Source organism: Epinephelus fuscoguttatus, linkage group LG22, assembly GCF_011397635.1.
Source record: "Epinephelus fuscoguttatus linkage group LG22, E.fuscoguttatus.final_Chr_v1".
In the NCBI taxonomy this organism is placed as follows: domain Eukaryota; kingdom Metazoa; phylum Chordata; class Actinopteri; order Perciformes; family Serranidae; genus Epinephelus; species Epinephelus fuscoguttatus.
Window position 1 is genome coordinate 29,920,114 of NC_064773.1, and position 14,399 is coordinate 29,934,512.

Below are 14,399 nucleotides of genomic sequence, written 5' to 3' on the forward strand. Positions count from 1 at the left end.
TGTGGGCTTCATGTAGGACCTATAGCAGTCCCTGAGGCCCAACTCCATAGACCCTTTGGAAAGCTAACAAGCTCTGCAGTGGCCGTGTCGCGACATGGTCAAAAATCCTAGCAGAAGGCCCTCTGCGCCAGTAGTGTTTGTGGTTGTCATAGTGACCATACGTCACTTCCGCTATGTACGGTGGGGTTACCGGCGTCACTTCCTCTGGGTCTGTGTTTTGTACCAGCTCTTGTTTACACTAAGCGGCTGCTGCCGCACTACTCAACCTGCGTTGTGTGATTCATGTGTATCATCCTCCTTTACTGGCATGGTGGCAGCGTTTCCGAACATACGACCAGAGAATATTATCAACTAACGAAGTCATAACAGTAACTATACTGTCAGGGGAATCACAGTGTAGTGACGCCTAAAACCAGACACAGTTGAGCTAACGGTGGCTAAGTGCGCATCATGGCTAATTCACACAGAGCACCGAACCAAGATTGAAACTGTCAACTCTTTTGAGAACTGGTGCCAGAACCTGTTGTACACACTGTCACTTAATGGTGAGTTTGTCCCATTTCTGCTCAATGGTGCAGAATGGGAGAAGAAATCCAAAACGTCTCCATGCCGAGGATTTACAGGTGACGTCGACCCAGTTCCTGCTGCCCAACGTCGCAATAAAGAACGCAAGGTGGCCACGTTGGAGCTCATGCTGGGACAGATTGCTAATTACTGTCCTGTCATCTCTCGTCACAGCATTGTCAGAAACTCCACTTTCATTGATAGCATATGGCAAGCCATTCGCCTACATTACGGCTTTCAGTGCACTGGAGTGCACTTCATTGACTTTGCTGCTATCAAACGGGAGCCTGATGAGAGACCAGAGGATTTGTATCAACGTCTGATGGCTTTTACTGATGACAACTTACTGTGTAAGGATTCCGGCATCAGCCACATGGGAGAAGTTGTGACTGAGGATGAGTTAACGCCCTCACTTGAGAACTTTGTTGTCCTCACATGGCTCCGCTTCATACACGCTGATCTGCGAAGCTCATCAAACAAAGGTATGGCACTGAACTGCGGTCCCGCACGTTGACATCCATTAAACCAGAAATCTCACAAGCCCTGGATTCACTACTAGATGAGTTGCAGGCCTCGGAGGATGCCTGTGCTATGCGTGCGGCCGTGTCTGAGCTCCCCAGGTCAAAGCAAGCCCTGCCTGCCCGTCCAAGGAAGTCATGTCCCTTATGCAAATGTGCCAGTAGGCCTGATAATCACTTTCTTAGTACATGCCTGTTCCTGCCCCCCCCCCACGACAGGCTGTTCATGGCGAAGTCGCGCCACGTGATGGGGTAGCAGACCAAGGGTCTGATCCTTTGCACAGTGGTTGCCTGTGGCCTCCTGATGCACATACTGGAAGGTCAGCCCCTACCTCAAAGTATTGATGAATTATTAAAGAAAAGACAGTGCCTTAAAAAGAACGTGTCTCTTTGGCCACTGCGCGGCGACCTTTGACCCCAGGGGCCCCAGATTGGGAACAGAGGATCCCCCAGAGCCACTGAACGATAATCTGGAACAAAAAACCCCAAAGTCCTGTAGATTTTTTTTGCCTGTTTCAGAAACTCAAAATCAGGAGCTGTCAGACTTATGTCCTCTTACACCCTTTGACCAGAGAGGAGGTTTGGGAGGAAATGTTTTTCTAAAAGTCGCAGGAGTCTGATTTTATATGTCGTTCGGGGGCCCACGACGAGCCGGTAGCCATCAGTTAGGTTCCGATCGGCCTGGTAGTGTCCGAGGGGCGGGCTTCTAACGGTTAGCATTTTTGAACCTATTAAGGCTCGCCACGGCCTCAAAAATGGACTGAACCACATGAAACTTGGGCTGGGCCTTACGTAAGACCTGTATCAGTCTCCTGAGTCCCAATTCTGTACACGCTCTGCAAAGCTAACTAGCTCTGCGGTGGTCGTATCATCACGGGACAAAAAAATCCTAGCAGAAGGCTCTGTGGCACACGACATACTCGACTATCAGCCCCCTACGTCAAAGCATTGATGAATTATTAAAGAAAAGACAGTGCTTTAAAAAGAAACACGTGTCTCTTTGGCGCTGCTTCGACCTTTGACCCCAGGGGTCCCAGATTCAGAACAGAGGATCCCCAGGGCCACCAAACAATAATCTGGAACAAAGGTATGAAAAAATTGTCCAGATCGCCCCAAAGGGTTGACCTTTGACCTTTCCCAAGGTCACACAGGTCTGAAACTTTGCACAGTGGTCGCCTGTGGCGTCCTGATGCGCATACTCGAAGGTCAGCCCCCTACCTCAAAGCATTGATGTATTATTAAAGAAAAGACAGTGCTTTTAAAACAAAAACGTGTCTCTTTGGCCGCTGAGTGGCGACCTTTGACCCCAGGGGTCCCAGATTCAGAACAGAGGATCCCCCAGAGCCACTAAACGATAATCTGGAACAAAGGTATGAAAAAATTGTCCAGATCTCCTTCAAAGGGTTGACCTTTGACCTTTCCCAAGGTCACACAGGTCTGAAACTTTGCACAGTGGTCGCCTGTGGCCTCCTGATGCACATACTGGAAGGTCAGCCCCCTACCTCAAAGCGTTGATGAATTATTAAAGAAAAGACAGTGCTTTTAAAGAATGTGTCTCTTGACTACTGCGCGCGACCTTTGACCCCAGGGGCCCCAGATTGGGAACAGAGGATCCCCAGAGCCACTGAACGATAATCTGGAACAAAAACCCCAAAGTCCTGTAGATTTTTTTGCCTGTTTCAGAAACTCAAAATCAGGAGCTGTCAGACTTATGTCCTCTTACACCTTTGACCAGAGAGGAGGTTTTGGAGGAAATGTTTTTCTAAAAGTCCCAGGAGTCTGATTTTTTTATATGTTGTCTAGGGGCCCAAGATGAGCTGGTAGACATCAGTTAGGTTCCGATCGGCCCGGTAGTTTCCGAGGGGCGGGCTTCTAAAGGTTAGCATTTTTTAACTAATTAAGGCTCGCCACAGCCACAAAAATGGACCAAACCACATGACACTTGGGCTGCGGGCCTTACGTAAGACCTGTATCAGTCTCCCTGAGTCCCAATTCTGTAGATGCTCTGCAAAGCTAACTAGCTCTGTGGTGGTCATATCGCATAGCGTGACAAAAATCCTAGCAGAAGGCTCTGTGGCACACGACATACTCGACTATCAGCCCCTACGTCAAAGCATTGATGAATTATTAAAGAAAAGACAGTGCTTTAAAAAAACACGTGTCTCTTTGGCGCTGCGCTCGACCTTTGAAGGGTCCCAGATTCAGAACAGAGGATCCCCCAGGGCCACTAACCGCTAATCTGGACCAAAGGTATGAAAAAATTGTCCAGATCGCCCCAAAGGGTTGACCTTTGACCTTTCCCAAGGTCACACGGATCTGAAACTTTGCACAGTGGTCGCCTGTGGCGTCCTGATGTGCATACTCAAAGGTCAGCCCCCTACGTCAAAGCATTGATGAATTATTAAAGAAAAGACAGTGCTTTTAAAAGAAAAAAGGTGTCTCTTTGGCCTGCCGTATGACCTTTGACCCCAGGGGTCCCAGATTCAGAACAGAGGATCCCCCAGGGCCACTAAACGATAATCTGGAACAAAGGTATGAAAAAATTGTCCAGATCTCCTTCAAAGGGTTGACCTTTGACCTTTCCCAAGGTCACACAGGTCTGAAACTTTGCACAGTGGTCGCCTGTGGCGTCCTGATGCGCATACTGGAAGGTCAGCCCCCTACCTCAAAGCGTTGATGAATTATTAAAGAAAAGACAGTGCTTTTAAAAGAACGTGTCTCTTTGACTACTGCGCGGCGACCTTTGACCCCAGGGGCCCCAGATTGGGAACAGAGGATCTCCCAGAGCCACTGAACGATAATCTGGAACAAAACCCCAAAGTCCTGTAGATTTTTTTTTGCCTGTTTCAGAAACTCAAAATCAGGAGCTGTCAGACTTATGTCCTCTTACACCCTTTGACCAGAGAGGAGGTTTGGGAGGAAATGTTTTTCTAAAAGTCGCAGGAGTCTGATTTTTTTATATGTCGTTCGGGGGCCCAAGACGAGCCGGTAGACATCAGTTAGGTTCCGATCGGCCTGGTAGTTTCCGAGGGGCGGGCTTCTAAAGGTTAGCATTTTTGAACCAATTAAGGCTCGCCACGGCCACAAAAATGGACTGAACCACATGAAACTTGGGCTTCGGGCCTTACGTAAGACCTGTATCAGTCTCCCTGAGTCCCAATTCTGTAGACGCTCTGCAAAGCTAACTAGCTCTGCGGTGGTCGTATCATCACGGGACAAAAAAATCCTAGCAGAAGGCTCTGTGGCACACGACATACTCGACTATCAGCCCCCTACGTCAAAGCATTGATGAATTATTAAAGAAAAGACAGTGTTTTTAAAACAAAAAACGTGTCTCTTTGGCCGCTGCGTGGCGACCTTTGACCCCAGGGGTCCCAGATTCAGAACAGAGGATCCCCCAGAGCCACTAAACGATAATCTGGAACAAAGGTATGAAAAAATTGTCCAGATCTCCTTCAAAGGGTTGACCTTTGACCTTTCCCAAGGTCACACAGGTCTGAAACTTTGCACAGTGGTCGCCTGTGGCCTCCTGATGCACATACTGGAAGGTCAGCCCCCTACCTCAAAGCGTTGATGAATTATTAAAGAAAAGATAGTGCTTTTTAAAGAACGTGTCTCTTTGACTACTGCGCGGCGACCTTTGACCCCAGGGGCCCCAGATTGGGAACAGAGGATCCCCCAGAGCCACTGAATGATAATCTGGAACAAAAAACCCCGAAGTCCTGTAGATTTTTTTTTGTCTGTTTCAGAAACTCAAAATCAGGAGCTGTCAGACTTATGTCCTCTTACACCCTTTGACCAGAGAGGAGGTTTGGGAGGAAATGTTTTTCTAAAAGTCGCAGGAGTCTGATTTTTTTATATGTTGTCTAGGGGCCCAAGATGAGCTGGTAGACATCAGTTAGGTTCCGATCGGCCCGGTAGTTTCCGAGGGGCGGGCTTCTAAAGGTTCGCATTTTGAACCAATTAAGGCTCGCCACGGCCACAAAAATGGACCAAACCACATGAAACTTGGGCTGCGGGCCTTACGTAAGACCTGTATCAGTCTCCCTGAGTCCCAACTCTGTAGACGCTCTGCAAAGCTAACTAGCTCTGCGGTGGTCGTATCGCAACGTGACAAAAAATCCTAGCAGAAGGCTCTGTGGCGCACGACATACTCGACTATCAGCCCCCTACGTCAAAGCATTGATGAATTATTAAAGAAAAGACAGTGCTTTTAAAACAAAAATGTGTCTCTTTGGCCGCTGCGTGGCGACCTTTGACCCCAGGGGTCCCAGATTCAGAACAGAGGATCCCCCAGGGCCACTAAACGATAATCTGGAACAAAGGTATGAAAAAATTGTCCAGATCGCCCCAAAGGGTTGACCTTTGACCTTTCCCAAGGTCGCACAGGTCTGAAACTTTGCACAGTGGTCGCCTGTGGCATCCTGATGCACATACTCAAAGGTCAGCCCCCTACCTCAAAGCATTGATGAATTATTAAAGAAAAGACAGTGCTTTTAAAACAAAAATGTGTCTCTTTGGCCGCTGCGTGGCGACCTTTGACCCCAGGGGTCCCAGATTCAGAACAGAGGATCCCCCAGAGCCACTAAACGATAATCTGGAACAAAGGTATGAAAAAATTGTCCAGATCTCCCCCAAAGGGTTGACCTTTGACCTTTCCCAAGGTCACACGGGTCTGAAACTTTGCACAGTGGTTGTCTGTGGCCTCCTGATGTGCATACTCAAAGGTCAGCCCCCTACCTCAAAGCGTTGATGAATTATTAAAGAAAAGACAGTGCTTTTAAAAAAACAATGTGTCTCTTTGGCCGCTGCGCGACGACCTTTGACCCAAGAGGTCCCAGATTTTTGTTCATGGAGAGAAAGTTCACTTCCATCCAAGATCGGATATCATTGAGGCAGTCTAATAACACCTGAACAGAGGCTTGCTCATTTGTTTTTAAAAGCAGATAGATTTGTACGTCATCTCTAAAGCGGTGAAATGAGACATTGTGCTTTCTAAATATGGATCCCAATGGCAACATATATATCGAAAGAGGAGGACCCAAAATAGAACCCTGAGGCACCCCACAGCTCAGGGGGGAAGTGGCCGAAGCTGGACAGAGAAGCTCCTGTCTGACAGGTAGGACTGAAACCACATAAGAACAATATCCTTAATGCCCACACAGGTGTTTAAGCGAGACAGGAGAAGGTTGCGATCCACTGCATCAAAGGCAGCTGTCAGATCCAGAGGGACCAGGACCGCAGAGTTACCAGAGTCAACTGTTAAAAGAAGGTCATTTAAAATTTTTAAAGCACTGTTTCTGTGCAATGGCGTGACTTAAAACCAGACTGGAACTTCTCGGAAATGTCATTTAGATCAATAAAATAATGTAGCTGTTCATTAACCACCTTCTCCAAGACCTTAGAAAGAAAAGTAAGCTTGGAGATAGGCCTAAAGTTGAATAAAACTGTGGGGTCTAGATTATGTTTTTTGATGACGGCTGGACCCCAGCATGTTTAAAGGCAGCTGGGACGAAGATGAATTTATCAGATCCATAACAGAGGGCAAAAAGATGAGGTGGGATGCTGTCAAGAGGACAGTAAGAAGGCTTGAGGTGCTGGACAATATCGGTTAAAGCTGAGAGACACTTAGATGTAAATATTGCATCTTTCTTTTAGATAAAACACATTTTTGACTTGTGAATGAGTCAATGGAATTTCTTGCAATAATGAAAAAATACTGGCAATCACATCTGCCTGGCACAAACCACATGTTTTGGACAGCTGTGAAGTGACAGAATGTCCCAGCATCATGGTTCTTATATTGCCAGATTCCAGAGAGTCTCCCCTCTTCATATATGGCAGAATATGTCAACTTCTAACTTGCTATGGTGAGATATATGTAAAAATGTAAGAATTTAGTCACACAGATTTGTTCTTTTCATTGATATAAAAATTAATATAAAATACAGGCACATAGAAGGACATGAAATGATGGCAAATCTGGTTAGCTCAGATTGTCCCGAAAAAAACAAGATATAGCATGTGTATGTAGCCTTTATAATGACTGTGATATGAGCTTAAAAGTAAAGGCAGTAAAAATACCCTAAAAAGACCTAGGGCCCATAGGGTTAATTTATGATTTAATTAATCACAATTAAAAATTAACCCTTAGATACCAGTTTTGATCATATACCACTAAGTGGTACCACTAAGTTTTGAAAAATACACTATAATTCATTATTCTAAAAGCAAAATTGACTTTGATTATTATTAGTATCATCGGTTGACCTAAGTAGAAGAAGAAGAAATGATTTTGGACTTCTCCTGTGCATTTGACCCTAACTATGTAAGAGCAGTGGTGCTATGGCAGACCTACTCTGCGCTGTCATCAGCACAAATTATGTGCCCCTGTGATAAAATCCACCATCCCCTGATGTTTTTTTTTTTTAACACTTGAGTACCTGGTCTTTACTTACTGAAGCTGTAGTCCTTCCACCTACTCTGGGTGATTATTGTCTTAACACACACAACCTGATTTTTGAGGTCCCCATTACTATGAAGCTGTAGTCCTTCCACCTACTCTGGGTGATTACTGTCTTAACACACACAACCTGATTTTGAGGTCCCCATTACTGAAGCTGTAGTCCTTCCACCTACTCTGGGTGATTACTGTCTGAGGTCCCCATTACTATGAAGCTGTAGTTCTTCCACCTACTCTGGGTGATTATTGTCTTAACACACACAACCTGATTTTTGAGGTCCCCATCCGGACTATGCCCCTCCCCCACTGCCCCCTTTGTCGACTGGCGCACCTGCGCCTGACGAGTGACGTCAGAGTGCGTCCGGAGGCAGAGAGGAGAAGGAGGAGGAGGAGGAGGTAAACAGAGCTGGATTCGTGATGGAGACGGTGAGTATTAAGTTCATGAAATAGGCTCGCCATGTCTTCTTGAGTTACATTTATAACAACTGTACAATTGTGTCCAGCATGAAAATAGAGAATGACGTCGCAAAATGCAGTTTAGGAAGTTAGCTGTGTGGGTTAGCCTTTGTTAGCTAATGTTAGCTGACCATGACCGCTAGCTTCACGTGCTACACTATTAGCCAGGGCTTAAGACCGGATATAAACGGCGGTGTTGGTCGGGATTTAACCATTTGTACTTTTAACTCTGGTCGCGGCTTCGTGTCTCACGTGACACAGACTGCGTGGATGAGAGAGAGACTCGGTGAAACTTGTTATGCTCATTTTTCATTTCTCAATCCAGAAATTGGCTGTTGTAATGTGAAATTGAAGTGTTCTGCTGAGTGAAGTTACATTGCCTTCTTTTCACTGAATCATGCCAGAATCTGATCTATTTTGTGGAAAACACTGAACAATACTTGAGTTAGTGGTTTGATAATATTGGTGATTTCAAAATTAATTAAACATCACAAAATAGTAAGTAATGACTATTATTGTTGTAGATGATTGAATACTGCTGTTATTACTTTGACTGCTGTATGTAATCTGACATGTTGACTGTGTCTGTGCTGACAGGAGGATGGCCCGAGTTTGAGATCCACAGGACTCAGCTCTGAATGTGCAGGTATGAAAGTAATCCAGAACACAATCCAGAAAGTAATTTGTGAAACCTGTATATATATTGAATCGTTCTTTGCATCCTGTTTATTATTTATCTGTGTTTTTTATCGAGCCATGCTTGTACTTTTGTTCTACTCTGCATCTTTGATGTTTTCTTCTGAATGACGATAAAGAGAATATTGAATCTTGATTCAGTAATGATGGGAAACGAACTTGGACAGCCGAGCACACAACCCTCTGTTAAAGGCTACTGTTAGTGTTATTGTTACTCTTTAGTAAATGTATATCATCATTATTCAGTTAGTTTGCATTTTGACATAATTATATATTTAATCATATAAATTATTGTGTAACCACCAATAATTTGCAAGTTGAGTGAGGAGCTGCTGTGTACTGGATCCTCCACTAACACATGTCAGCTAAATCAAAAAGAGGAAAAAACAATATCAGTTAATGTTTTTATTTGAGTATTTTCTCCTATGTCTCACCATCAAACAGACCTTTGCTCTGGAGCTACAGTTTGTGAACCCTTGAACTACTGTATAACTGTACACAAGCCAGGGCTCAACAATAAGGATTGCCCGATTGCCTGGGGCAAGTAAAACTCGCGGTCGGGCATGTAAACTAACAACTCACTTGCCTGATCGGGCAAGTTGCTAAAAATAGTAAAAGTTAATAACTAATTGATAAAATAAATGTATTTTAAAACGTGCTCTTCTGCTCTGATGGAGGTGCACGGCGGAGTTCCGCCACACACACAGGTGAGCACGCTAGAGCGGCTCGGGCCGCATTTTCCTGACCAAACCTGACCCGAGCCGGTGCAGTTTGTCAGCTGACAAAGTTATTGAAATGGACAGTGTGTAAATAACCATCAACAGACTGCTGTTACGCACAGACAGACACGCTGCTCGCACAGCAGCTCAGTACGGCACTCATGCTGAGCTTGTGTTGTGTTCAGGCGTTGTCACGTAAATAACAACTTCCAACACTTAAATAGGTCATAGCACAAAACAGCAGCATGTCAAGTGACTTTTTACTTTATTATTAGTGCTGCACGATTAATCTAATCGCAGTCGCAATCGCGATGTCAGGCTGTGCGATTACATAATAATGCCTCTCCTATAGTGTGTGGAATTTGTTGACATCACGCCCACAAGCTATCCTGGTGCAGCCGGCGTGCAGCAGTGACCAACACAGACGCTGAAGAAGAGCATGAGCAGAACAGCATGAACATGCATGAGCATGAGCATGAACAGAAAGACATGCTGTGTAAAAGTTTAAAAGTTAAAGTCGCCACGTCCAGCAACACGACCAATCTATATCAGCACTTGAGACAGCACAGAGAGAAGTAGGAAGAGTGCATGCGAGAGAAAGACGAGCCGTGTAACGTTAAAGACAAAGAGACAACTGAAAGCTGTCAGAGCCTCATAAAACAACATCCAAGCACAGTTAAGCAAACATTTCTATGTGTCACAGGGAAATCATGGACTCCATAACAAATGAAAAATTGAGCAATTTTGCTCTGTTTCGGCCCACTTGACATGCTGCTGTGTTGTGCTATGGCGTGCCGGAATTTGTCATTTACGTGACAACGCCTGAACACAACACAGGCTCGCGCCGCTGTGTGTACAGTTTGTGTTTATGTTTATTTTATTTAAGAAGGGACAGTGCACATTAATTAACATAATCACTTAAGTCATGTAAATGTGCCAAATTTAGCCATACAGGCTAATTTTCATCTGCAGATGTGCTGCGCTGCTGTGTGAGCAGTGTTTGACTGTGCTCAGTCTGTTAATGGTCATTGACACACTGTCTGTCCATAATAATAACTGTCAGGTCAGTGCCCCCTAATATAATGTAGGAAACATTGAATCAAGCAAAAGACTCATGATACCATTTATTTATTACATTATTATTATATTGTAATCGCAATCACACATTTTATCAAATCGTGCAGCACTATTTATTATATTCAATAAAATTGTATGTTCCTAAATCTTGAGACACCTCATATGTAAGCTAGACAGACATTTCACCTGCTCATTACTGTGCACGGATGTACTGTATGTATTTAGTCCTAAAGAGCCCTTCTGGTGCCAGTAGATACACAGAAACATCCCAGCAGGCTGTGCTTTGCAAGCATACAAAAAAGTTTCACGCATGTGAAAATTATTTTTCATGCGTGTGCTTCACCTCCGCTGCTACAACTCCATCCGAGGGGAAACACTGCTGTTTTTGTGCAACAGGTGGATGTGGTAGTCTACTGGTAGAGTAGAGAGAGCTAAGTAGCATTGAAGTAGAGTAGAGCAGGGCAGAGAGATGGAAGCAAAATATATTAAACCCGGTCTCAGTAGAACAGAACTGGAGAGAGGTGAAAAATAAATAGAGGTGGGCATGGCTCAAGTAGGGCGCAAAATTATAGACGGAGAATGATTGACAAATTTTTCACTTTAAGCCCTGACACTGTCATATTTGTGTAGGAATTAAGCTACAATACATGACATATGTTGTTTTAATTAATAAATACAGTGTGAATAAAGATTACATAACATAAAAATAACTGCAGTCTTTGTTAATTGATAGCCGCTTAAATTAAACAATTTTTATAGGGCAAGTAAAAACTGACTTTGGGCCAGTAGATCTCTGACCAACTTGCCCGACCGGGCAAGTGAAAAAAAAAAACCTTAGCCTTGAACCCTGCAAGCTTACCCTGGGTTCACACAGTAATGATTCACAAATCAGCTGTTTGAGTCGGACAGAGGAGGAGTGTTTGCGTGCAGGAACACAGTTGTTCAGTGGTTGAAAAATTGTAGCTTCAAATTAAAGGTCTGTTGAACAACAGAGAAGTAAGTAAGTAAGTAATGTTTATTTTTTTACAGTACTTTACACAGAAAGAATTCACAAAGTTCTTCATAGTAAAATTATAAAGAATATAATACCTAGCATAAGGTAGAGACACAGTGAGATCAGAAAAAGCAGAAAACATAGTCTAAAAAATATGAAGAAGGTGGTGAAAGTACTCGAGAAAACAAGCGGCAACCGATATCAATGTTTTCTATGGTCATGTTTTGAAGCAGCTAAGATGATGATGTTCTGCTCTCCCGTTCAAAGCAGCTCATCACTCAGTTTCTGTTTCACTGCTCCTTTAAACTGAAGCAATGCAACACATTGACCATGATGGCAACCTCAGAACAAGTAACAACATCTAGTAGACAAAGACTGGACAACTCCAACTGGTCAGTGAGAGGCTCAACCTCAGCTGATTTAACATTTACCTTTTCTGTGATTTTTATTTTTAGATGTCGATGGTAGCAGTGAGCCTGAACATGAGGAGGAGGTAGGTTATGCCATCTTCTTACAAGTAACATTTAAACCAGTAAAATCACCAGATAATACTGAGTTTATGGGAGGCCACCAATCTGATCCTGGTGTTTGTGTTATCCTGTGGAGTCTGTTCAGTTTCAGAGTTGATGGATTTGACTCCTATGAATCTGCTCAGATAGTCTCATAGTGTCTGAACAGACTCATACTGTCTGTTCCATTTAAGACACAATATTTTTATGTGCTGTGGTCAGACAACTAAAGATAAGCACATGGTGTTCAGCACGTGTTGATCCTTCTCTTTGCTATGGCTCTTTACATGGTCCCCTCAAATTAGATTTAAATGCCAAAATAGAAAAGCCGTATAGCTTTCACTGAACAATTGTGAAAAACATTTGAACTTCATTTTTACGGGTGTTTGGTGTTTCACAGGCAAAAAGTCGCCATATGCTTTATATACAGAAGCTCAAATCACACCATGACATGTGTGAAAAGCGCTACGAGGCGGCACAGGCAGAGAGGCAAAAGGAGGAGAGGAAGAGGACCTTGGTTCTACATTGTCAGCAGGATACAGCAGTAAGTCCTGCTACACCCTTTAAACAGGGATGCGTAGATCCGATATTAAGATCGGATATTGGCTCCGATATTGACTAATTAGCTGGATCAGGTAAATGAGGCAGATCCATGACACAGATTTGTTTACTTCAATTCTATGTTAGTCACACCACTACAACATGTGTCCGCTGCATGCACAGCAACAACCAGCAGCTGCCTCTCTGTGAAAAGTATGTCTTTCTGTTGTGTGTCAGTGTAAACATTGCAACGTGTTTGACAGTGTAGCCTCACACCTTTTTACACCATAGGCCAGTGGGTGTGAGCAGGTTTGTCACAAAGAGTAAACTCACCGAAAATATGTTATATATGTTAGTGTTAAAATTTTGTTTCAGAGTGATCACGTGACTACAGAGTTAGCTGTAGCCATGTAAGAAGCTTCTGTCAGTGACTGTGCTGCAGCCTCTGTGATCCCTGAGCTAACAGATGCTCAGTGGCTACAGCTCACTCCGTGATCTTGTGATCACTGTAACATATATAACATATTTTTGGTGGGTTTACTCTTTGTGACAAACCTGCTCACACCCACTGGCCTATAGTTAAAAAGGTGCACAGTCAAAGATGTTGCCATGTTTACACTGACACATAACAGAAAGACATTAGTCTTCACACAGAGAGGCAGCTGCTGGTTGATGCCATTGGAGAACCTGATGTCAGACAAAGTACTACTTCTACCAAACTACCACAGTAACTGGCCATGACCATTGCAAGTGAGATATACAGTACATGTATATAGATACACATGAATAATCTTAACTGTAAAATAGCAATGGCAAATATGTAGTGCTAGTGATATAGCGTGAAACCAGTAACTGTTTCATGTGTAGGGAATTCTAGTTACTATTGCTTGTAAGTAGCATTATTTAGAGTACTTACCTGTTCAGGTTGATAGTGAGCATGTCATTGTTTTCTCAAACAATGAGATCTGCTGTGAAAAAAATGATTTCAGATACTTACCAAGCAGGACTTAGAAATCTGATTTTTAACCTCTTGTTTTTTAGCCGGACAGAGAAGCTCTCGGGTTGGTGTCAGAGGAATCAAGTTTTGAATTTAGTGAGGATGACTATGTCCCTGAATGTGGAGTAACCAGCAGTGATAGCTCACTTGATGTCAAACTGAAGGAAGAGAAACGTGCAAACAACACATTCAGATCAGAAAGTATCTGTCCTACTCAAGAACACGCATCTCCTGCCTGCAAAAGAGAGTGGACCGTCAACAGATGATTCTGTCACTGTCATGACATGTCAGGACAGCGATGATGCAGCTCACGTCAAACGACAAAAAAGACGAGTAAGAGAAAAGCCCAGAAAAGATCTCCAGATCATGCTGAGGAAGTCATTGTACCATGCAAGAAAAGGCGTCCTCAGACATCAAAAGAGAGCGGATCATCGCCTGACAAGTCTGTGATGGTAATGACATTGAAAAAAAACCCTGATGGTGGCAGATTGTACAACAAAACATCTTATTGTACATTTTGTTCAAAACCTTACCGTAAAATGGCTCGTCATTTAGAGTCTAAACATAAAGACAAGCCAGATGTGGCTAGAGCAATTGCGTTTCCAAAAGGCTCTAAAGAGCGAAGGATTCAGTTATCTCTCTTAAGGAATAAGGGGAACCGTATCCACAATAGTGATGTGCTCAAAAGGAAAAGGGATTGTGATACCGTCAGCAACCAAACGATCCTGTAAAGCCTTCTGATTATATGCACTGTATAAACTACGAGGGTTATCTAAAAAGAAAATCACTGTGGAAACACATGAAGATCTGCCACCTAAAGAGGACAGCTGAGGGGTACAAAAGAGGAAAGTCTAGGGTCCAAACCC

The 14,399-nt window shown here is 43.7% G+C and overlaps 1 protein-coding gene and 1 long non-coding RNA gene across 7 annotated transcripts in view; both read left to right on the top strand.

The window, feature by feature from the left end:
• Positions 1-14,399, top strand: part of kcnc2 (potassium voltage-gated channel, Shaw-related subfamily, member 2) — a 314,895-nt gene that overhangs the window by 99,985 nt on the left and 200,511 nt on the right. The window lies entirely within an intron of this gene.
• LOC125882496 (uncharacterized) lies at positions 8,511-13,667 on the top strand. The gene is made up of 4 exons (XR_007448338.1): positions 8,511-8,647; positions 11,943-11,980; positions 12,397-12,540; positions 13,578-13,667. It is a non-coding gene; the product is annotated as an uncharacterized LOC125882496 (long non-coding RNA).